We start from the raw sequence: 25,377 nt of genomic DNA on the forward strand, positions 1-25,377 counted from the left end.
ATGGAAGAATTCTCCTCAAAAGAAATTCCAGGAAGAAATGACAGCTAAAGAATTGGTGAAAATAGATATAAACAATATAAGTGAACAAGAATTTAGAATAATAGTCATAAGATTAATCTCTGGGCTTGGAAAAAAGCATAGAAGACAGCAGAGAATCTATTGCTGCAGAGATCAAGGAACTAAAAAGTAGTCATGATGAATTAAAAAATACTGTAAATGAGGTGCAAAATAAACTGGAGGCAGTAACAGTGAGGATTGAAGAGGCAGAGAAGAGAATAAGTGAAATAGAAGATAAAATTATGGAAAAAGATGAAGCTGAGAAAAAGAGAGATAAAATTCTAGACCACGAGGGGAGAATTAGAGAACTAAGTGATTCAATGAAATGAAATAATATCCATATAACAGGAGTTCCAGAAGAAGACCGAGAGAAAGGGGCGGAAAGTGTACTTGAACTGGCAAATTCTGAAAGCAGCTAGGGACACATGGGCCTTAACCTACAAGGGTAGATGCATCAAGGGTAGTAGCAGACCTATCTACTAAAATTTGGCAGGTCAGGAGGGAGTGGCAGGAAATATTCAATGTGCTGAATAGGAAAAATATGCAGCCAAGAATCCTTTATCCAGCAAAGCTGTCATTCAGAATAGGAGAGATAAAGGTTTTCCCAAACAAAAACTGAAGGAGTTCATCACCACTAAACCAGCCCTATAAGAGATCCTAAAGGGGACTCCGTGAGTGGAATGTTGCAAAGACTACAAAGGACCAGGGACATTACCACAAGCATGAAACCTACAGATAACACAATGACACTAAATCCCTATCTTTCAATAAAAATGCTAAATGTAAATGGACTAAATGCTCCAATCTAAAGACACAGGGTATCAGAATGGATTAAAAAAACAACAACAAAAACCATCCATCTACTTGCTGTCTTACAAGAGACCCATTTTAGACTTGAGGACACCTTCAGATTGAAGTGAGGGGATGGAGAACCACCTATCATGCAAGTCAAAAGAAAGCTGGAGTAGCCATACTTTTTTCAGACAAACTAGATTTTAAACTAAAGGCTGTAACAAGAGATGAAGAAGGGCATTATATCATAATTACAGGGTCTATCCATCAAGAAGAGCTAACAATTATCCATCAAGAAGAGCTATGCACCGAATTCAGAAGCATCCAAATATATATAACAATAACATCAGCAATCTTATTGGTAAGAATGTGGTAATTGCAGGGGACTTTAATACTCCACTTACAACAATGGACAGATCATCTAGACAGAATATCAATAAAGAAACAGTGGCCCTGAATGATACACTGGACCAGATGGACTTGACAGATATATTCAGAACTTTTCATCCAAAAGCAGAATACACATTTTCTCTACTGCACATGGAACATTCTCCAAGATAGAGCACATACTGGGTCACAAAACAGCCCTCAATAAATATAAAAGAAATGAGATCATACCATGCACATTTTCAAATCACAATGCTATGAAAACTGAAATCAACCATAGGAAAAAGTTTGGAAAACCTCCAAATGAATAGAGGTTAAAGAACATCCTACTAAAGAATGGAAGGGTCAACCAGGCAATTAAAGAGAAAATTTAAAAATATATGGAAACAAATGAATGAAAACACAAAAGTCCAAACCCTTTGGGATGCAGCAAAGGCAGTCCTAAGAGGAAAATACATTGCAATCCAGGCCTATCTCAAGAAACAAGAAAAATCCCAAATACAAAATCTAATAGCACACCTAAAGGAACAAGAAGCAGAACAGCTCAGAAACCTCAAGGCCAAGAGAAGAAGAGAAATAATAAAGACCAGAGCAGAAATAAACAATAAAGACTCCAAAAAAAAAAAAAAACAAAAACAAAAACAAAAACAAAAACAAAAACAAAAAACACCAGACCAGATCAATGAATCTAAGAGCTGATTTTTTGAAAACATAAAATTGATAAATCCCTAGTCAGACTTCTCAAAAAGAAAAGAGAAAGGACCCAAATAGATAAAATCACAAATGAAATTGGACTTATCACAGCAAACCCCTCAGAAATACAATTATCAGAGAATACTATGAAAAATTATATGTCAGAAAAATGGACAAATTCCTAGACACCCACACACTACCAAAACTCAAACAGGAAGAAATAGAAAATTTGAATAGACCCATGACTAACTAGTGAAGAAATTGAATCAGTAATCAAAAATCTCCCAACAAGTAAGAGTTCTGAGCCAGATGGCTTACCAGGGGAATTCTATCAGACATTAATACCTTTCCTTCTCAAGCTGTTCCAAAAAAACAGAAACGGAAGGAAAACTTCCGGACTCATTCTCTGAAGGCAGCATTACCTTGATTCCCAAACCAGACAGAGACCCCACTAAAAAGGAGAATTACAGGCCAATATCCCTGATGAACATGGATGTAAAAATTCTCAACAAGATACTAGCAAATCGAATGCAACGGTATATAAAAAGAATTATTCACCATGATCAAGTGGGATTCATTCCTGGGCTGCAGGGCTGCTTCAATATTTGCAAATCAATCAATGTGATACATCACATTAATAAAATAAAGAATAAGGACCATTCGATCCTGTCAATAGATGCAGAAAAAGCATTTGACAAAATATAGTACCCTCTCTCAATAAAAACCCTCAAGAAAGTAGGGATAAAAAGAACATACCTAACATCATAAAAGCCATATATGAAAGGCTGACAGCTAATATCATCCTCAATGGGGAAAAACTGAGAGCTTTCCCCCTGAGATCAGGAACACGACAGGGATGTCCACTCTCACTACTGTTGTTTAACATAGTGTTGGAAGTCCTAGCCTCAGTAATCAGACAACAAAATGAAATAAAAGGCATCCAAATTGGCAAAGAAGTAGTCAAACTTTCACTTTTCGCAGATGACATGATACCCTACATGGAAAACCCAAAAGACTCCACCAAAAGCTGCTAGAAGTGATACAAGAATTCAGCAAAGTCACAGGATACAAAATCAATATACAGAAATCAGTTGCATTTCTATACATCAATAATGAAGCACCAGAAAGAGAAATCAAGACTTTGGTCCCATTTACAACTGGGCCAAGAACCAGAAAATATCTAAGAATAAACCTAGCCAAAGATGTATGCTGAAAACTACAGAAAACTTATGAACGAAATTGAAGAAGACACAAAGAAATGGAAAAACGTTCCATGCTCATGGACTGGAAGAATACTGTTAAAATGTCAATACTACCCAAAGCAATCTACACATTCAGTGTAATCCCAATCAAAATAGCACCAGCATTCTTCTCAAAGCTAGAATAAACAATCCTAAAATTTGTATGGAACCAGAAAAGACCCCGAATAGTCAAAGTAATATTGAAAAAGAAAACCAAAGCAGGAGGCATCATGATCCCGGACTTTAGCCTCTACTACAAAGCTGTAATCATGAAGACGATATGGTACTGGCACAAAAACACATACATAGACCAATGGAATAGAACAGAGAACCCAGAATCGTACCTACAAATGCATGGCCAACTAATCTTTGACAAAGCAGGAAAGAGTATTCAATGGAAAAAAGACAGTCTCTTTAGCAAACGGTGCTGGGAGAACTGGACAGCAACATGTAGAAAAATGAAATTAGACCACTTTCTTACACTATACACAAAAATAAACTCAAAATGGATGAAAGACCTAAATATGACACAGGAAACCATCAAAACCCTAGAGGAGAAAACAGGCAACAACCTCTTTGACCTCACCCTCAGTGATTTCTTGCTCAACATATCTCCAGAGGCAATGGAATTAAAAGCAAAAATGAATTTCGGAACCTCATCAAGTAAAAAGTTTCTGCACTGCAAAGGAAACATTCAACAAAACTAAAAGGCAACCGACAGAATGGGAGAAGATATTTGCAAATGAAATATCGGATAAGAGTTAGTATCCAAAATCTAATAAAGAACTTACCAAACTCAACACCCAAAAAACAAATAATCCAGTGAAGAAATGGGCAGAAGACATGAATAGATGCTTCTCCAAAGAAGACATCCAGATGGCCAACAGACACATGAAAAGCTGCTCAACATCATTTACCATCAGGGAAATACAAATCCAAACCACACTGAGATACCACCTCACACCAATCAGAGTGGCTACAATTAACAATTCAGGAAACAACAGATGCTGGCAAGGATGTGTAGAAACAGGAACCCTCCTGCACTGTTGATGGGAATTCAAACTGGTATAGCCACTCTGGAAAACAGTGTGGAGATTCCTCAAAAAAATTAAAAAGAGACCTACCCTATGACCCAGGAATAGCACTGCTAGGAATTTATCCAAAGGATTCAGGAGTGCTGATGCATAAGGGCACAGGTACCCCAATGTTTTTAGCAGCACTTTGAACAATAGCCAAATTATGGAAAGAGCCTAAATGTCCATCAACTGATGAATGGATAAAGAAGATGTGGTTTATATATACAATAGAATACTACTTAGCAATGAGAAAGAATGAAATCCTGCCATTTGTAGCAACGTGGATGGAACTGGAGGGTATTATGCCAAGTGAAATAAGTCAGTCACAGAAAGACAGATATCGTATGTTCTCACTCATATGTGGAACTTGAGAAACCTACCAGAAGACCATGGGGGAAAGGAAGGGGAAAAAAATTGTTACAAACAGAGAGGGAGGGAGGCAAACCGTAAGAGACTCTTAAATACACAGAACGAACTGAGGGTTGGTGGGGCGGCGGGGGGAGGGGTGTGGAGAGGGGAAAATGGGTGATGGGCATTGAGGAGGGCACTTGTTGGGATGAGCACTGGGTATTGTATGGAAGCTCCCAAAACTAAGAGCACACTGTATACACTGTATGCTAGCCAACTTGATAACAAATTATATTTTTTTAAAAGTTGTTAATAAATTAGCTCAATTAGAATTTTAGTAATAAAATTATTTGTATGCCACTGCTTATCAAAGCTAATAGATAATTCTCACACTATTTAATAGTAAAAAATATACCAAGTCATGTTACTTCAAGGTTAAAAGCTTCAAATACAAGTGAAAATGAGACATTTGTCAAGATGAAAATTTGATAAAAATTTAGAAGTAAATCTTGCCAATACCTTCATTTGTTCAAATATTTAAAATGTAAAGTAATAAATTTCATCTATAAATACTAAAATTTCCCTATGTTACCTGATTAACATTTAAGTTAAAAACTCACTACAAGTTTAATATAGAAAGAGAAAGAGCCACAGGAAGTAGAAAAACACAGAAGTATTTTAAAAATTACCAAGATATTATTCAATTTTTAAAAATGTACTAAGCACCTATTAGGAGCTAAGCATCATCCTTGACATAAATACAAAAATAAGCAAGGCAAAACAACTGCTCCTATGAAACCTGCATCTAGGCAAGGAGTGATAAACGTAGCAGGAGATGTATGAACAGGGTGCTAAGAGAGTCCAAGGAAGTGATACTTAATCAAGGTAGTAAATGTTAACAGTTGTCAATAAAAGCTTACCAGAGGAACAGTACTTTTATTTAGGCAGTTCTCAAAATGAGAAACAGCATTCCAGGAAGACAGAGCATATGCAAAAGACATCAGAAGTCATGACACATTCAATAAAGAGCAAGATCAGTAGAGCTGCAGAATGTAGTGGATTGAGGGGAACACCTGCCAACAAAAGAAATCCCACAGAAGGGACCTATTCTGATGTGCAAAGAAGCTTGAACTGCATGACCTATAGGTGATGCAAAGGTATTTTAGACTCTAAACAGAAAATTAAAGCAGTAAGATTATCGTTTTAATCACTGGTGATAAGGTGAAGAAATTCAAGAAAGAAAAGCAAAGCACAAAACTTCTGAAATATTCCAAATGAGAACTGATGAAAACAAAAGTGGAAAGATGGAACAATGTGGGAGAAGAAAGATAAATGATAGAGCAGGATGGCTCTCAAGAGCTGGCAAATGTGCATGAGTCCACATTGGTGTCATTCAACAAAACGGAATAGAGACAGTTTAGGGGGCAGCATGATGACTTCAGAGAAGGATGAAATGAGCATCTTTATCTCATTGTTTTTCCTTCTACAACCATGGAACCACTCAACAGAGTAAAAGAAAAATTAGTGCAAAAATTAGGAGAGTTGGGCAGAAAAGGTAAATAAAATAAAAAGGGTCTTACTTAGTAAAATAAAAAGTTGGGCTATAGGAACAGGGCAAAAGAAACTGCAATAAAAAGCTGCATATGAAACCAAACCAGCCCCAAAGTGTATGAGTCATGCCACATTCTAAGAACATAATGTGACATATAGAAGGTGAAATTTTACAACCAGTGAAAAAAATTTTGACTACTCTAATGAAAGTGAAAAAAAAAAAAGTATCATGCGAAATTCATACACTCTTCCTCTTCCTGACCCCTGCACCAGTTCCATCTTACTTTGGTTAGTAAATTAGGCTTTTAAGTGAAGTGGAGGTTGGAGAATTCAAGGATATGTTTCCTGATAGAACTACAAAGAAAAAAAAGAACTGTGAAGAAGTCGGCTATAATTCCATGCTTCCCCTCTACTTGACTGTGTTTGTATCACATTTTAACAATAAGTGGTGATTGACAAAAGACAGTGAAAGCATTCATTTTAGAGTTGTTTTTTTTTTTAAAGAGAATGTACAGTAACCATATGAAAAAGATTCTACTATTGAGGGACAAGAAGGAACATGGGGATGGCTCTATTAGACTCTTTGCTGTGATAATATTCATCATAATGGAATTCTACATATATAAACTGGTTATCCTGGAGAAAATTAGGTTGCTAAGAATGATCCTTAAACAGTCTAGTTGACTAATTTCAAAAAGTTGGACATAATATAAAGAATAAATTTAATTCAGAAATAATACTAATATACCACTCTAAGAAGATAAAGTTTATAAACCTGGAAATAAATAACATACTAAATCCATTTAATTCCCTATTATCAAACAAAATGCTAACTATAGTACAGGCATACCTTGTTAAATTGCGTTTCACAGATACTATGTTTTTTTGTTTTGTTTTGTTTTTACAAATTGAAGGTTTGTGACAAGACTTTATCAAGAAAGTCCATCAGAACCATTTTCCAACAGCACTTTCTCACGTCATGTCTCCGTCACACTTTAGTAATTCTCCCAATATTTCAACTTTTCATCACTATTATATTTGTTACGGTGATCTGTGATCATCACTCACTTTGTAAGCTCAAATAATGGTATGCATTTTTAGCAGTATTTTTTAATTAAGGTATATACATTGTTTAGACATAATGCTATTGCACACTTAACAGACTACAGTATACAGTAATAGACCACAGTATAGTGTAAATATAACTTTTATATGTACTGGCAAACCTAAAAGTTCACTTGACTCACTTCACTGTGATATTCACTTTATGGCCGTAGTATGGAACCAAACCCCCAATATCTCCAAGTTATGCATTTTCCCAAATTGCTATTGTCTACAATCCTTTCTGAAGAAATCATAGGTGATGCATTTTGAGGTCCTTTAAATATAATAGAGGATATACTGTCTAGAATGTCTCTCTCCTCCTTCTATACTGTCATAAATATCCTGATTCTTCAGAAGAGTTCAAATGTCACCATTAGTGATATTTGGTGAAGAATTTCATGACTCCCTCAAGCACACTCTCCCTGTACATTTCAATATCCCCTGTACATCAAATACACAAAATATTAGGGCTCTTCACACATTTCCCACCCCTCTATATTCCAGGTCCTTGCCTTACTTATTACTGTAACCCCCATCACAAAACAATCTAATATAATGGCAAGAGTATGTACAGTCAGCACTCAAATGCTTAATAATGGTTTGCATTCACCTGCTCTTGGGACATTGTGTATGTGTGTATTACAGAAACCATAACCTTAAAAAATAAAGGCAGAATTTTATTTTAACAAATATCATTATTCTTCTACTATGTTCCAGTTACAAGCTGTTTGCTATTCCTTGAACGTGCAACAGCATGAAAGAGTCTGGCACACAGTGTTCCTACTGACTAAAAACTATTACCCATTTCCATACCTTGTCCCTCTGGAAAACAACTGCTCAGCTAGAAAAGGTCAATCGGAAATAGCCCCCAAAATAAAACTGAATACTCTCTCCTTTGTTCCCCTACTGTACAGACTGATATAGAAATACGTGTAACACTTTACTGCAACAATATCTCCACTAAATTTAAAACTGGTTTATACCTAATAAACCCATATAATTAGTCTACTCAAGACACATTTTGCTACAAGGTCACATTAGAGGGTATACTAGAATATCCCATCGCTCAAAACCAGAAGTTATACAGAGATAGTTTCATGGACTTTTTTTTTAATGGCTTGGTGGAGAGAATTTATGTTTTCAAGGTAAAATTACTTCAGTCATGCCTTTAATTAGTATCGATTACAGGAATCCCAAAATTAGTTTTTGAGGAGAATCTTGCCTTTATCCTTGAATATTTTCTCAGTTCACCTCTCCAGCTTACCTTACCTGCTTTTACAAAATTGCACTTTGCCCTGATGCAACAGGGATAAATGCCAAAGAAATCTATGACTTGTGGGTATTATAATGGTATTGTTCATTACATTATATAGCAGCTTTCTTATGAGGACTAATGGGGGTAAAAATCGGTTTCATTATTAGGAGTCAAGATGACTTCTCAGAGAACGACATCTACCTAAAGAACATTAACTCTTATAATTGGTATTTTCTTTTTTAGATTGGCTTAGATTTTTCCTGGGGCCCATTCCAGTTAAAAAACTTATAGTTCTATTAACTCTCTTCTTCCTTTATGTCCACCATCATACCTCATTCACTCTTTCAACATTAAAAAGGGGGGAAAGTAGAACCAATACTCAAATCATGGCAAAGATAGCCACAAATCCTATGATCATTCACTTACAAAATGTCTGCCATGGATACCTGGCATCTGAGGGGGCCATCTAGTATCTACCTTCCTATGCTTAAAGAATCTTCCACTTTATGAGACAGAATCACTTGAAACTAAAGAAACTGAAAGCAGCAGCTATTTGCTTTCCGAACCTCCCTTGCAAGTGGGACAGGTGCATAAGATTTGGGTTTTGCCAGTCAGACAAACCAAGAAAAGGAGGAAGAGGAGACAGAGAAGAAGGAAGCAACAGCAGAGCAGCACAGCAAGGACCACAAGCAATCCATGCTGGTGAGGTTGGGGGCAATAGCAAAAGAAAATTAAATCCAGTTTGAATTAATTCAGCCTTCTTTAATCCACTTTTGCAAAAAGAACTAGCAGCAATTTTAGGAATATCTGTTGCCTCATGTCAGTGAGAGTACAAATAGTGGCAAATATGCTACCTAACATCCAGTGCTATCACTGGATCACATCTGTGGTATGATTTGTAGCATTGTTCCTGGCTACAGATTCGAAGGCTGGTTCTCCTACCATTTAGGAAATAACTCAATATTATTAGGAGTAACCCAATAACCTCTTTAAAAATACTTTTTCTGTTTAAATCACAGGGACTTCTGTTACTTAAAATAATGGGGATGCCTGGGTGGCTCAGTCGGTTGAGCGTCCAACTCTTGCTTTTGGCTCAGGTGATGATCCCAGGGTCGTGGGATTGAGCCCTGTGTCCAGTTTCACACTGGGCATGGAGCCTGCTTTAGATTCTCTCTCCCGTTGCCCCTCTCCGCCACTCGCTTGCTCTCTAAAAATAAAAATAAACTGTGAACATGAACATCAATTTTTAGATCCAAATACCACCCAAAGGCATCACTTTAAAGTTTAGACGGTCACTTCAACTCTTCTCCCAACAAGGCCTCATATAACTACCCCCATTCGCAACATGTTACAAATGGCGTGTTTTCAAAAGTCTCACAGCTCTTCCTTCAATCTACCGGGACTCCTCTCATAAGAGCCAATGTCAACATCCATGAGAATGACTGGCAGAGAACCACCAGGGAAATCACATCCTGAACCTTCCATCTGTGGTCTTACCTAAAACAGTATCTTGATGAAAACTGATATAAAGAGAACAATCTGTGACAGAAAAGCCAACTTAACATTAAAACTTGTGGGGCGCCTGGGTGGCTCAGTTGGTTGGGCGTCCGACTTCAGCTCAGGTCATGATCTCGAGGTCTGTGAGTTCGAGCCCCGCATCAGGCTCTGTGCTGACAGCTCAGAGCCTGGAGCCTGTTTCAGATTCTGTGTCTCCCTCTCTCTCTCTGACCCTCCCCTGTTCATGCTCTGTCTCTCTCTGTCTCAAAAATAAATAAACGTTAAAAAAATTTTTTTTTAATATATAAATAAAACTTGATATTTATGTCACCATAAACAATGAAACAATGAACTGTTAAAGGAAGAAAACTCAGCTAAACTGTCTGATTTATTCACACTTTCGTAACTTCAAAACCCAATCATCAGTCCTAGAATTGTAAATATAGCAATTATGCTATGGTCTGAAAGTCTGTCCCCCTTAAAACTCGTATGTTGCAATCTCAACTCTCAATGTGATGGTATTAGGAGGTAGGGCTTCTGGGGGTAAATAGTCACTAGGGTAGAGCCCTCATAAATAGGATTACAGTCCTTACTAATACGGCCCAAGAAAGCTCCCCTGTCTCTTCTACTTTGTGAGGTTTCAGTGAAAAACAGCCATCTAGAAAGCAGGCCCTCAGCAGACACCAAATCTGCCAGCACCTTGATCTTGGATCTTCCAACCTCCAGAACTGAGGGAAATAAATTTCTGCTATTTTTAAGTCACCAGTAATGGTATTTTGTTATAGAAGCCTGAACAGACTAATACAAGTTTTCTTAAACATAGTGTTTCTTAGACTGTGCTCCCTCCTCCACACATATACACACACACTAATGATGATGACGATGCCACCATCACCACCACCAGGATGAAATACCAAAAGCATAAATTTTCAATCCCAGCAGCATTTGGGAATGACTTACTTCAGAAACTCTTAAAAATATCAGGAAAAGAAAAAAAGAAACTCTTAAAAATTTCAATAACTTCGGCTCTTCCAACAGAGATTCTGATTAAATTGGTCTGGGTTGGGACCCAAGCATCAATATTGTCTAAAAGCACCTTGACCTTTCACCCAACACGGCATTCCATCATAGCACAATGTCAGGCCCCAACAGGGACCTGGGCATGCCGATGGAGGCAGGCACAAAAGGCAAGGATGATGGCTTCTGGGAAGCAGAACATGCTGCCATCAACTCCATGATGGACCAGATCAACTCCTGTCTGGACCACTTAGGAGGAGAAAAATGACCCCCTCCATGCCTGCCTCCAGAAGCTGCTTGAGTCCACCCAGCAGATATGCCTTGCATTCCAGCAGCAGCTCAGGAAGGTCCCTAACAATGCCAGTTCCTAGGCTCTGGGAGCCACCAACCAGCTACAACCCTACCTCCCTGGGTTATGTTCTGGCCTGGGCACTCACCACCTGGGTTAGATACCTTCTCATGGGCTGGCCTGCGAGTCCCCTGGTGAGTCTGCCTGCCTGGGCCATCCTTCTGGTACTCCCCTTGGCATGCCTGGGCCAGCCCCCACCACCCAAGCATCCTCTCCTGGGGTCAGGTGTGGACTTACAAACCACCCACCTTGCCTGTCTGCCTAATTCCAGAGCACTCCCCACTCTGCCCAGGCCTTGAGCATCCACATTAAATACTCTCCAGCAAAAAATAAATAACAATAAAAGATCCTCAAGGAATTCTAATTCACTTAGGGCTCAAAACTAGTGAAGAAGAATCCAACTTTCTGAAGCATCTGTTTGTCCTTAGCACTCTGTTCTTTTACAGTGGTGTTAATGTATTTAACTCACTAACCAGTTGGCCCTAAATATTAGTTAATAATTAGCTCTTAAAGCTATGGAAGATATTAGGAAGCAAAGCACCAAATAAATTACTTCCCACACAACAGTCTTCCATATTTTCCTCAAAAATTTTATAACTTGAGAAGTAGAATTTTTAGATTTCACAATTACTGCTTAAATTTTACTGAGTATAAATATCCAAAGATCTGTGAAGATAAAAACAGACTGTCAACAGAGTGGCCAAAATGAAGAAATCAGGAGACTATAGATGCTGGAGAGGATGTGGAGAAACAGGAACCCTCTTGCACTGTTGGTGGGAATGCAAATTGGTGCAGCCGCTCTGGAAAGCAGTGTGGAGGTTCCTCAGAAAATTAAAAATAGACCTACCCTATGACCCAGCAATAGCACTGCTAGGAATTTATCCAAGGGATACAGGAGTACTGATGCATAGGGGCACTTGTACCCCAATGTTTATAGCAGCACTCTCAACAATAGCCAAATTATGGAAAGAGCCTAAATGTCCATCAACTGATGAATGGATAAAGAAATTGTGGTTTATATACACAATGGAATACTACGTGGCAATGAGAAAAAATGAAATATGGCCTTTTGTAGCAACGTGGATGGAACTGGAGAGTGTGATGCTAAGTGAAATAAGCCATACAGAGAAAGACAGATACCATATGGTTTCACTCTTATGTGGATCCTGAGAAACGTAACAGAAACCCATGGGGGAGGGGAAGGGAAAAAAAAAAAAAAAAAAAGAGGTTAGAGTGGAAGAGAGCCAAAGCATAAGAGACTCTTAAAAACTGAGAACAAACTGAGGGTTGATGGGGGGTGGGAGGGAGGGGAGGGTGGGTGATGGGTATTGAGGAGGGCACCTTTTGGGATGAGCACTGGGTGTTGTATGGAAACCAATTTGACAGTAAATTTCATATATTAAAAAATAAAAAATAAAAAAATAAATAAAAAAAATAGACTGTCAAACTTCTATTACAAATTTTCAAGCTTTTAGTATCCAATTCTTTACTATATAAATATTTAGTGGTAACCCTCAGTGATGTTTTAGTTTGCTTCTTCACTCAATATATTATACACACCAGAGTCTCATTTTACTTATAAGATATGAACAAATGAATATAATTAAATATCCTTTAAATGCTTGTATTCTCAGTTTAGAAAATTCTGCAAAAGTGGTAAAAGAGGCATTATGTTAACTTACCTACAAAATTTCATAAAAATATACACAATATAAATAGTTCAGTCACTTTGACACTGTATTACTTTGACACTGGGTGACTTACATCAACCATTAGCTATTCTTAATAAAGTGTGAAAAGATCACAAAACTAATGCTTTCTTGTTGTTGTTGTTTTTATTTTAGAGAGAGACAGACAAACAGCGAGCACACGCGCGAGAGAGGGGCAAAGGGAGAGAGGTACACAGTCCCAACTAGGCTCCATGCTCAGCTCAGAGCCCAACACATGGCTCAATCCCATAACACAACCTGGGACACAACCTGAACCAAAATCAGGAATCAGACACTTAACTGACTGAACCACTCTGGTGCCCCACAAAACTAATGTTTTCTAAAATAATCATAAATTTTTTGTTTTGTCCTTCAAGTAGGTCCAGTCAAATAGGAGAAGTCATCGTGGCTTTAAGAAAACTGCATTACTCGAAACCAATTAATAATGCTGAGATTTCACCTGGGAAAACTGGTATACTTCCAAATGTTTAAACACTCCTGAAAATAAAAAGCCATCACTTTTTACTCTTTTTCAAATCCACATAAATCAACAGAGAAAAGTCTGCAATCTTAATCAGACACCCACAGTAGACCTACTGTTTGTGGGGGGGAAAGGGGGGAGCATTAAGATTCTTCGACAAAACTATAGACTCCATTTTTTTCTGAGACTCCAAAACTCAGAATGAAATAGTAGCTAGAAAATCTCCAGTCTTCTGATAATGGTGCTAATTTTAGAGCTACCTGGATACTAACTAGGACCAAAAAGCAAGAATTAGTTACTTCCAACTTCACCCTGGAATCAAACAAGTCAAAGAAAAAACTTCAAGGTAATCACAGAAAAAAACAAAAGAGAAACAGTCATTTAATACTCACTTTTTAAAACATCAGAAACTCGTATTTTAAATAGGATGACTTCACAACGATTTAGTTACCAGAAGAATATAAAGCAACAGGTAAGATATTAATTTGCTATTAAGTTCTATATAAATACTACTTAAAAAAACCGAAGAGTACATTTCAGTAGGCATTTAAAAAAAATTTTTTTTAATGTTTTATTTATTTTTGAGACAGAGAGAGACAGAGCATGAACAGGGGAGGGTCAGAGAGAGAGGGAGACACAGAATCTGAAGCAGGCTCCAGGCTCTGAGCTGTCAGCACAGAGCCCGATGTGGGGCTTGAACTCATGGACCATGAGATCATGACCTGAGCCAAAGTCGGACGCTTAACCGACTGAGCCACCCAGGCGCCCCTCAGTAGGCATTTCAATAGGCATTCATTAATCTACCAGAGATGGAAAGCAGGTAGAAAAGAAGAAGGACAAAATCATTTGAAAGCTACAAAATAAACTTTTTCCTTAAATTGAAATAACTGACAAAAAGAAAATGGGACCAGACTAGGAATTAATTTCTAATCTAACTCTCAAAATTTATCAAATTGAAAATCTAGTGTATATTTTTAAAACTCATGGTGGAGAGGGGGGTTCTCTTTAGAGTCTCACACTACTTCACAACCCCAAAAACAATTAAAGAATTAAGTATGATGTATGGTGCAAGCAAGGAGGCAACCAGTATGGACAGCAATCTGTACTGGTAATATTCTATTGATTAGCTTGTATATATAGTAGGCATACCATAATTATTATGTTATTCTTTTTACCTCAATTTTAAAAATAATGTCTTGTGGGCTGGAAACAATGCAGGAGAACTTAAACTCATGATAATGACATATATAAGACAAAGGGATAATAAACAGAGATAAAGTATACTAAGGATTTCATAAGTATACATGTCAAAAAAATCCTAGAATTTTAAGAATGCTCAAAAAAATAAAATTTTTAAAATTCTCAAAAGACTGCAAATTTGCAGATGGAAGAAACTGAATGACAAAATATAATCGATATGAAAGACAAGAAGAGAAAAGAAATGGGCAGAACAAATAGAAAACTCAAAATAAAATGTCAGCTATGAATCCAAATACATGAGCAACCACAATAAGCACAAGTTGTAAAAGGACTTTAAAAAGCTTCAGTAGATGGTGCCTGGGTGGCTCAGTCAGACTTCAGCTCAGGCCATGGTCTCACGGCTCATGAATTCGAGTCCCACATCAGGCTCTGTGCTGACAGTCCAGAGCCTGGAGACTGCTTTGGATTCTGTGGTCTCCCTCTCTCTCTGTCCCTGACCCCACACTTGTGTTCTGTCTCTCTCAAAAATAAATAAAAGCATTTTTAAAAAAATTTTTTAAAAAAGCTTCAGTAGAAGACAAACTTTAACAATGGATTTAAAATCAACCCAAAAACTGCAACTATATGCTACTTAAAAAAGAAACATCTAGAAAATATAAACACACAAAAAGTAAAAAGATGGAACACTATATAAATGAGGCAAAAACTTACCAGAGAAAAGTGGATATGGCAAGCAATACCTAACAAAACTCTGGGGCAAACTGCATTAGCAGCAACTAAGTCAATAAAGAATGGTATAAGTACATTAGGAAGAAAAGTCTTTATCTTACCTCTATTTCAAAACACTGCTTCAATGCACATAAAGCAAAATAGGCATATCTATAGAAAGAAACTGTCAAATTAATCACCAAGCGAAATATTTTTAACACACTTCTCTCAGCAATAAATCAGAGACTTAAAAATCAGGAATCAGAAGATTTCAACAGAACAAATTTGATTGAATGGACACATCTAGAACACTGCACTCAAAAAACACAGAATATACAATCTTCTTAAGCACACATAGAATATTTTTATTTTTTTTAAAGATTTAAAAAAAATTTTTTAGTAAGCTCTACACCCAACATAGAGCTCAAACTCACAACCTCAAGACCAAGAGTCATGCCCCACATGGAATTTTTTTTAAGTTTACTTATTTGAGAGAGAAGGAGAGACAGAGAATGGGAGCACGTGTGCTTGGGGGAGGGGCATAGAGAGAAGGATAGAGAAATCTCAACTGGCTCACCACTGTCAGTGCAGAATCCTACACAGGCTCGATCCCAAGAACTGTGAGATCATGACCTGAGCCAATGCTCAGATGCTCAAATGACGGAGCGACCCAGGCGCCCCAATATTTTCTAGATATAACCACACACTGGACCATAATGCAAACCTTAAGTACAGGACTACCATACATGCCACACAGTAATTGTAATTAATTAACCTAGAAAGATTAACTAGGAAAAATCCATATCTGTTTCGAAATTAAGAATCACATTTCTAAAAAAACACAGTTCAAAGAAACCTCAATGGAAATTGTAAATTTCCGTTATTAGATTACTGCATTATTACTAAATATTAGATGCAAATAATGAAACTTTGAGGTACAGGTAAAAATAGTACTAAGGATGTTTAAATTATAAAAGCTAAAAGGACAAGAAGAGCTAATCCAAAGAAAGTATAAGAAAAATAAAGGGAGAAGAAATCCCTAAAGTAAAAAAATAAAATAAAAAAAGTACCACAGATTTTCCAAAAGTATAGGAACAACATGAGCTTACAAAACCACATCAAGTCAAGTTTTTAGAAACCTGAATAAGCTACAACTATTAATAAAATCAAGAGAGTAAATTCATGTTTTCCAGGTGGGAGAAAAAGGGAGGGAGAACATAGCCCATACATCTACTGGTAAATTCTCTAAAATTTTCAAAGACCAAATAATTCTAATCTTAAGACAAAAATTATTGCAATGTACTGGAAAAGAAAACATTCCAGAATAGCAGAATAAACAGTTTTCTCAAGTACATACAGAATATTCACAAGAATATGGGCTATGCAACAAAGAATTGAAATCATACATGGTATGTTCTCTGGCCACAAGAAAATTAGAGTAGAATATATAAGGAAAGATATCTACAAAATCCTAAAAATTTGGAAATTAACCAATACACTTCTAAACACATAACTGCAGTAGATGATTAACCTTTTCCTTACAGAGGGCTGGCCTTTGCCCTCAGCCAGTGTAAGGTAATCTCTAAACCCTTGAATTGTCTTTACTAAGAGTGCCTTTTTGTTGATCTGAGGCCATAAGCCACCTCAGATAATCTAGGCTAACAATGTGTAGGGGCTTTGGGCCACTCAGTGTAAGCCCAACCTCTGGGGGGGCTAGAGACTATAGCCAACAAAGCAGGAAGTCATCATGTCTACATGACCAAACCCTAATAAAACACACACCAAGTCTCATCTGACTTCCCTATTTGGCATCACTCTACATGTTGGCACACATTGCTGGGAGAAGTAAGCGCTGTCCACACACCTAACACTACTGGGAGAAGACAACTGAAGGTCTGCACTTGGAACTCTCCTGGACCCTGTCCTATGCACCTCTTTCCCTGGCTGATTTTTACTTGTACTAAAATAAACCATAACCAGCATATAACAACTTTCAGTGAATTCTGGAAGTCCTAGTGAATTACTGAACCTACAGGTAGTCATGACAACCTTCAATCTGCAACTGGGTCAAAAGTGCGAGTGGTTTTAGGGAAGGGGGGATAAGCAAAATAGGTGACACGGATTAAGAGTTATAAACTTACGGTTATGAATAAGTCACAGGCATGAAAAGTCCAGCATAAGGAATATAAACAATAATACTGTAATAACTTTTTATGTTGACAGATGGTAACTACACTTATCACAGTGAGCATTTCATAATGTGTATGTAATTGTTGAATCACTATGCTGTACATTTGAAACTAATATAATGTTTTATGTCAACCATACTTTAATTAAAAAAAATAAGATCAGCTAAATTTAAAGGCTTTAGAAGGGTGCCTGGGTGGCTCAGTCAGTTTCAGCTTGGGTCATGATCTCACAGTTCACGGGATTAAGTCCCTCATCAGTCTCTGTGCTTGTCAGAAACTTAAGATTCTCTCTCCTATCTCTCTGCCCTTCCCCCACTCACACACATACACACCCAGGCTCTCTCTTAGGCTCTCAAAACAAATAAATACATAAATAAATAAACAAACATTAAAAATAAAAGCTTTGGAAAGAACTGTACTTTTAAATAAATGGAATGTTATTTTTTTTAATTCTGTCTAAAAAGCCTAGTAGTTTATGTTTTACTAGCCATACCCTGACTTATATGCCAACCCAGGTAGAGCCTAGGTTGGTGACTTTACCCAGGGATTAACCAGCCCTGAGAATGGGGGCCATGTGCTCCCTAGACTGGGAAACACCACCCTCCAATAGAAGCAGCGTATGGCAAAACTCAGAATCCACTGTATTTATACTTAAAACCTTCCTTCCATATCTCTAGAACGATGCTTGCAAACAACCTATGAAAGTGCCATATTCTTTGAATTCCGCAAAGCGGCTCTGAATAATAAAGCTGATTTGACAGTGTTTAAAACATACACACACAAATACACATACAAGATACCACTGCATACATGTAAGAATGGCTTAAAGGAAACTGACAATATCAGGTACTAGTGAGGATGCAAAGCAACTGGAACTCTCATACATGGCTAGTGGAAATGAAAAATGGCACAGCCACTTTGGCAAATTTTCAGTTTCTTATAAAGTTAATTATAGTTACCACAGAACACAGCAATCTGACTCCTAGGTATTTACCCAAGAGTAATGAAAGAGAAATAAAAACTTAGGCTCATACATAATACGAATAGTTAAAGCAGCTTTATTTGTGACTGCCAAAACTAGAAACAACCCAAATATTCTTGAACTAATTAGTGGATAAACAAACTGTAAAGCATCCATACAATCTTACTCAGCCACAACAACAAAAACTACTGATACACACAGCAACACAGATAAATCTCAAATGCATTATTCAGCCTCAAAGAAGCCAATCTCAAAGGCTACATACTGCATGATTCCATTTATATGACATTCTGGAATAGACAAAACTATAGGAACAGAAAACAAGTCAGTAACTGCAAGGAGCTGAGAGTGGGGGGCAAGAAGTACAAAAACACACAAGGAAATTTTGGGGGGGTAGAACACTTCCATATCTCAATTGTGGTGCTGGTATCGACAAAGATTCTCTGACTAACCTCTATCTAGGTTCCATTGAGTCCTTTCTCAGCTAGGCCTCAACCTTGGCCTACAAAGACTTGAACAGGATACTAACATAGCTTCTAATAGCTCAAGGCTGCATCCCTAAGATGACCCTAGTCCCTCATAAAGTGCCTGCCTGAGAAAACTCACTGCTGCCAAAAGAATTTACTGTTTGTTCCAGCCAACACCTGAACATAGGGCCCCTGTCTGCCAGTCTCTGTGGGAGGGCAGGAGCCTTGGATAAGTGCCAGTTAACCAACCCAGATGGTTTCACACAGACCAATTTCCCCTTCCAGTTTTTTTGTAATTTATCACTCCCCTGACTCTACTGAACCCTTGCTCACCCCCTCCCTACTCCTTCATTCTCCCTTTAAAACACTGAGTTACCCATGTACAAATCAAAGTAGAATTCCATTTACACTGCACTCTATTCCACACTGCAATAATATATTACTGATTAAAATCTGAACTTACCCTTTTAACTAGGGTCCAGCTTTGTTCATCTTTGACAACACAGAATTGTATGCATTTGTCAAAATTTGCAATATCATATACTAAAAAAAAGGTACATTTTACTTTATGTAAAATTATACCTCAATTACAATAAGCAAAAAAATGAAAGCAACAAGTTTCTGAACCATCAGCTTCTGAACCATAATTCACTTCATTAATTATGTCAGAGAAAAATCATATGATCTGAAATGCAGAAAAGCTACAAACAAACACCAATTCTAGAATTTTTGCTTGTATCAACAACTGAATGCATACATCCTTTTTCTCTAAAGCAAAAATGGCAAACTATGACGAGGGTTTCAAATCTAGCCCATGCTTTGTTTTTGTATGGCCCTATGAGCTAAGAATGGTTTTTACATTTTTAAAGGTTGTTAAAAAAAAAAAGAAAGAAAGAAAAAAAGAAAAAGAAAAAAGAACATGCAACAGAGACTATATGTGGCCCACAAAGACTAAAATGTTTACACTCTGAATGTTTCTAGAAAACTTGGACCACCCTTTGCTCTAAAGCCTTACAACTCAAAATATAGACCATGTAGCAACAGCCTCAGAAAATCTCAAGCTCCATCCGAAAGTACTAAATCAGAACATGCATTGTAACAGAGTAAAACCAAAGTATTACCTTTCCATAGAGATGGGTCTTTGGAATATCAGAATATACACAGTAAATATATAATAACGTAAGTAGTATATACAACTCTAGAAAACAGCAATATTTCTAGTATAAAACTACATCAAACCAGATAAAGCATCAATTAAATCTCAGTGATATTGTGACTGTATGTATTTTCCCAACTCAAAATTATAGTTGATACAATGCAACACTAAGATAAAATATTTTAAATCATTCTCCCAGAAAATGTGGTAATAAGCATGCATAATAAAAAATTACAAAGATGCTCCAAGGTTTCTAAGAAATATCTCCCTAATTATTTCACTCAAGCCCTTCATTTCATCAAAAGAAAAAATAGGACTTGAATTTTCACAAGACTTTATATGGCATACTACAGTCATTTATCTCAGCCTCAGAATGACTTGAAAATGGTCATTCTACAAGTCTTGCCACAAACTGTTTAACTGAAAATTAGGTACAAGTATTAGCGACACTGAAACTCTGTTGCTGTGTTTCCTCCTGGGAATGAATGAAAGAGAGAGAGAAGAAAGAAGCATACCACATATATTTAACAGTACTTTAAATAAAATTACAAATAGTGCAAAATGCAATCATTACTCTACAATTATGGGTTATGTATTTGTTTGTATCAATACAAAGCTCCCTCATATCCAAAGTCATTCAACAATATGATTGCTAATACACAGGTTTGGATTTAGGACTCTCCCACATTCTTTCTGTGAGGTCTAACAAATCCTACAATGCTTTTGAAAGCCAATGTTGAAAATATTAACTATAATATACTTTTCTACTAGTTCTACCTTAAATATAAAAAACTGTGCATTAATTCCAGGGCTGAGATTTTTTACGTTTGATTGCTTTGAGGTTAATGAACTAAACCGACTTAAAATGTACACTGTGTATTAAGTTAAACATGAGCTCATACTGAGGTCTTCAATTCTAATTCACTACCACAAGGATCATCCTTCCCCTTGTTTATTTGTACCTTCCTATCCCAAGTAAGAAACTTGGTTCCTACCTCGTATGATCTATTTTACTTAACTGCTTAATTCTAGCATGCAATCACAGCTACGGGAAGCAACACTGACAACTGGAGTGCACTGCTTATGTGCAGTTCCTTTCGCCTTTAGTCTTTCAGGTTCCATGCATTTCCAAAGTTAATTAAGTCAGCACCTTTCCTCCCCAACTCTGTCAGTGAGATTCTTTCATAATTTCTAACAGAATTAGAATCTTCTGTCTCAATCTGCAATCTACCTAAGGTCTTCCAACCTTCTAAATGATTTTTTTAAATTTGCATACATTAAGGTTCACTTTCTGAGTTAAAGTTCTATGGGTTTTGACAAATGCACAGTGTGCTTTTTTATGATGCTTCTCATCTTTTATAAACATAAAACATCTTACAATTTTACCACTCATTCTACAGGCAAACACACACATTTCCAAAGTCATCTTCAATTCTACTAAACAGGATACAGAGTTTTCATGTTTGTAGTCTTATCTCCATGCACATACCACTCTTTCCACAATCTCTGAGGAGACTCATTTCAGAAAACTTTGCTTTCAGATTACTAACAGTTGTCTGCTCATGATTAGGCTTAAAAGAAAAATTGTTACAGTATATAAGAAAACAGATTTCATCTTATTTTACAACCAAGTTTTGAGAGTTTTACTCACACCTCTATCATTAATAAATTAATGAAAGCATATAAAGACAGTTATGAACTCATTTTGCTGATTTCACTTCCACTTTGGTCCTCCCATATACAAACTGATACGAGGCAGATTTGCTTATCTCAGTCTCACTGTAAAGATTTTTACACAAAGTCAGTCTAGTCTAAACAGTATCTGCTTACTATAGATTAAGTTTATTTTAATAAATAACAATATTATTAAATCCAATACCAATGATTCAGGGAATTTGACTGAGAATATAAGTAAGATTCAACAGCACATAGGTTCTAGCCCCTAAAGCCTGCCCCAAACCAGATAAAGACCTCTGAATATTCCTAGAACTCATCTATCAAAACTAAAATTCCAGACTATACTGTGTAAGATCCTCTTGGTTAATAAATATATTATTATTTTCCCATGAGTCATGTATTCATATTTTCAATGCAAAAAAAAAAAAAAAACAAAGCTCTAACTTCCAACTTAAGTCCAGTGTGAAAGTAGCTCAGAAGTCATCACTCCATTCTAATGACCAGCAAAAACCTGAACAAACTGAAAAATCAACAATTCTTAGATCCATCAGAGAGGCAGGGTCACATAGCAAATTGGTGCCCTCAAAACTGGAGAAAAGCAAATCCAGAATATCACAACTTACAAGAGCAGAAACCCATAAACAGAAACCTCCAGGAGAATCAGTAGTAGGGTAGGAAACCTAAACTGTATTTGACTTGTAAGAGCCTTAGCTTAGACAAATCTGAAAGTTAAAATTTCTAAAGGGAGTCAGTCATGAGGGGGCCCTCACACTTCGGAAAGTTTTACCTCCAGGAACTCTACCAGGGCCTCACAGTGAAGATCAAAGAAATATCACCTCATGCTCCCAGCAGGAGGAAGGATAAACTAACCAACACATTGTATTCTTCTTAGCAAGGCTTGCCCTAGAGGGACACAAATTTACCAGAGCCTAAACTATTGGGGTTTTATCAGAGCCTAACCCACCTAAGGGAAGGGAATTACCCAACTCCAGCATCCTGTAGCCACCTTGACCCACCTAATGAGGAAAAAAACTAAGAAGCATTTGTCAAGCTCACAGCTCAGGAGCACAGGCTCACTAAAAAACTGGGCCCTCGCCTGGGTGGCTCAGTCAGTTGAGTGTCCAACTTTGGTTCAGGACATGATCTCATGGTTTGTGGGTTTGAGGCCTGCTTCAGGCTCTGTGCTGATAGCTCAGAGCCTGGAGCCTGCTAAGGATTCTTTGTCTCCCTCTCTTGCTGCTCCTCCCCTGCTCATGCTCTCTCTTGGTCTCAAAAATAAATACAACATTCAAAAAAAAAAAAAAAAAAAAAAAACAGGACCCTAATCGCAATCCCTATCAAACTAACACCAACATTCTTCACAGAGCTAGAACAAATAATCCTAAAACTTATATGGAACCAGACCCCGAATAGCCAAAGCAATCTTGAAAAAGAAAACCAAAGTTGGAGGCATCACAATCCCAGACTTCAAGCTGTATTACAAAGCTGTAATCATCAAGACAATATGGTACTGGCATAAAAACAGACACTCAGATCAATGGAACAGAAGAGAGAACCCAGAATTGTACCCACAAATGTATGGCCAACTAATCTTTGACAAAGCAGGTAAGAATATCCAATGGAATAAAGACAGTCTCTTCAGCAAGTGGTGCTGGGAAAACTGGACAGTGACATGCAGAAGAATGAACCTGGACCACTCTCTTAAACCATACAGAAAAATAAACTCAAAATGGATGAAAAGATCTAAACAAAAGACAAAAAGCCATCAATATCCTCGAGGAGAAAGCAGGCAAAAACCTCTTTGATCTTGGCCACAGCAACTTCTTACTCAACACGTCTCCAGAGGCAACGGAAACAAAAGCAAAAATGAACTACTGGGACCTCATCAAAATAAAACGTTTCTGCACAGTGAAAGAAACAATCAGCAAAACTAAAAGGCAACCAATGGAATGGGAGAAGATATTTGCAAATGACATATCAGATAAAGGGTTAGTATCCAAAATCTATAAAGAACTTATCAAACTCAACACCCAGAAAACAAAGAATCCAATGAAGAAATGGGCAAAAGACACGAACAGACACGTCTCCAAAGAAGACATCCAGATGGCCAACTGACACAAGAAAAAATGCTCAACATCACTCATCATCAGGGAAATACAAATCAAAACCACAATGAGATACCACCTCACTCCTGTCAGAATGGCTAACATTAACAACTCAAACAACAACAGATGTTGGCGAGGATGAGGAGAAAGAGGATCTCTTTTGCACTGCTGGTGGGAATGCAAACTGGGGCAGCCACTCTGGAAAACAGTATGGAGGTTCCTCAAAAAATTAAAAAGAGAACTACTCTATGACCCAGCAATTGCACTACTAGGTATTTATCCAAGGGATAATACACGTGTACGATTTTAAAGGGGCACATGTACCCCCAATTTATAGTAGCACTATCAACAATAGCCAAAGTATGGTAAGAGCCCAAATGTCCATCAATGGATGAATGGATAAAGAAGATGTGGTATATATACACAACGGAGTATTACTTGGCAATCAAAAAGAATGAAATCTTGCCATTTGCAATTACGTGGATGGAACTAGAGGGTATTATGCTAGGCAAAATTAGTCAGAGAAAGACAAATATCATGACTTCACTCATATGAGGAATTTAAGATACAAAACAGATGAACATAAGGGAAGGGAAGCAAAAATAATATAAAAACAGGGAGGGGACAAAACATCTCTCTTAAATATAGAGAACAGAGGGTTGCTGGAGGGACTGTGGGAGGGAGGATGGGCTAAATGGGTAAGGGGCATTAAGGAATTTACTCCTGAAATCATTGTTGCACTATATGCCAACTAACCTGGATGTAAACTTAAAAAACAAAACAAAACAACAAAACTTAGCCCCAGTGAAAGAATTATAGAATGCTTCTCCTCTCCCAAAACACATTACTCAACACATTACTGAAGGCCAATTTACTGCAATTCCTTTTACCTAGTATATTATAGCTGGCTTTCAACGAAAAATTATAAGGCATATTAAAAAGAAAATTACTTTGAAAAAACAAGGCAAGCAAGCATCAGAAACAGACTCAGATATGGCAGGCATGTTGGAATTATCAGACTACAAATTTAAACAATCATAATTAATATCCCAAGGACTCTAATGGAAAAGATAGGCAACATGTAAGAACAGATCGGTAATATGACCCAAGAGATGGAGGAAATTCTAAGAATCAAAAAAAAAAAAAAAAAAAAAAAAAGAAGGAGAAAAAAAAACCCGGGAGGAGGGGGGGGGGGGGGGGGGGTGCGGGTGTCAAAACAGAACAGAATATCCAAGGACCGGGGGACAACTACAAAAGATATAACATAAAGATACACATATGCATGATGAGAATACCAGAAGGAAAAGAAAAAGGAATATGTGAGGCAATAATGACT

General features: G+C 37.2%; 1 protein-coding gene and 1 pseudogene across 1 annotated transcript in view; one reads left to right on the forward strand and one right to left on the reverse strand.

The window, feature by feature from the left end:
- The window catches only part of LRP6 (LDL receptor related protein 6), a 179,909-nt gene that overhangs the window by 112,132 nt on the left and 42,400 nt on the right, over positions 1-25,377 (reverse strand). The gene's annotated exons all lie outside the window — the stretch shown is intronic.
- Positions 11,137-11,511, forward strand: LOC125920116 (bublin coiled-coil protein-like; annotated as a pseudogene).

Source organism: Panthera uncia, chromosome B4 (assembly GCF_023721935.1).
Source record: "Panthera uncia isolate 11264 chromosome B4, Puncia_PCG_1.0, whole genome shotgun sequence".
NCBI classification, from domain to species: Eukaryota; Metazoa; Chordata; class Mammalia; order Carnivora; family Felidae; genus Panthera; species Panthera uncia.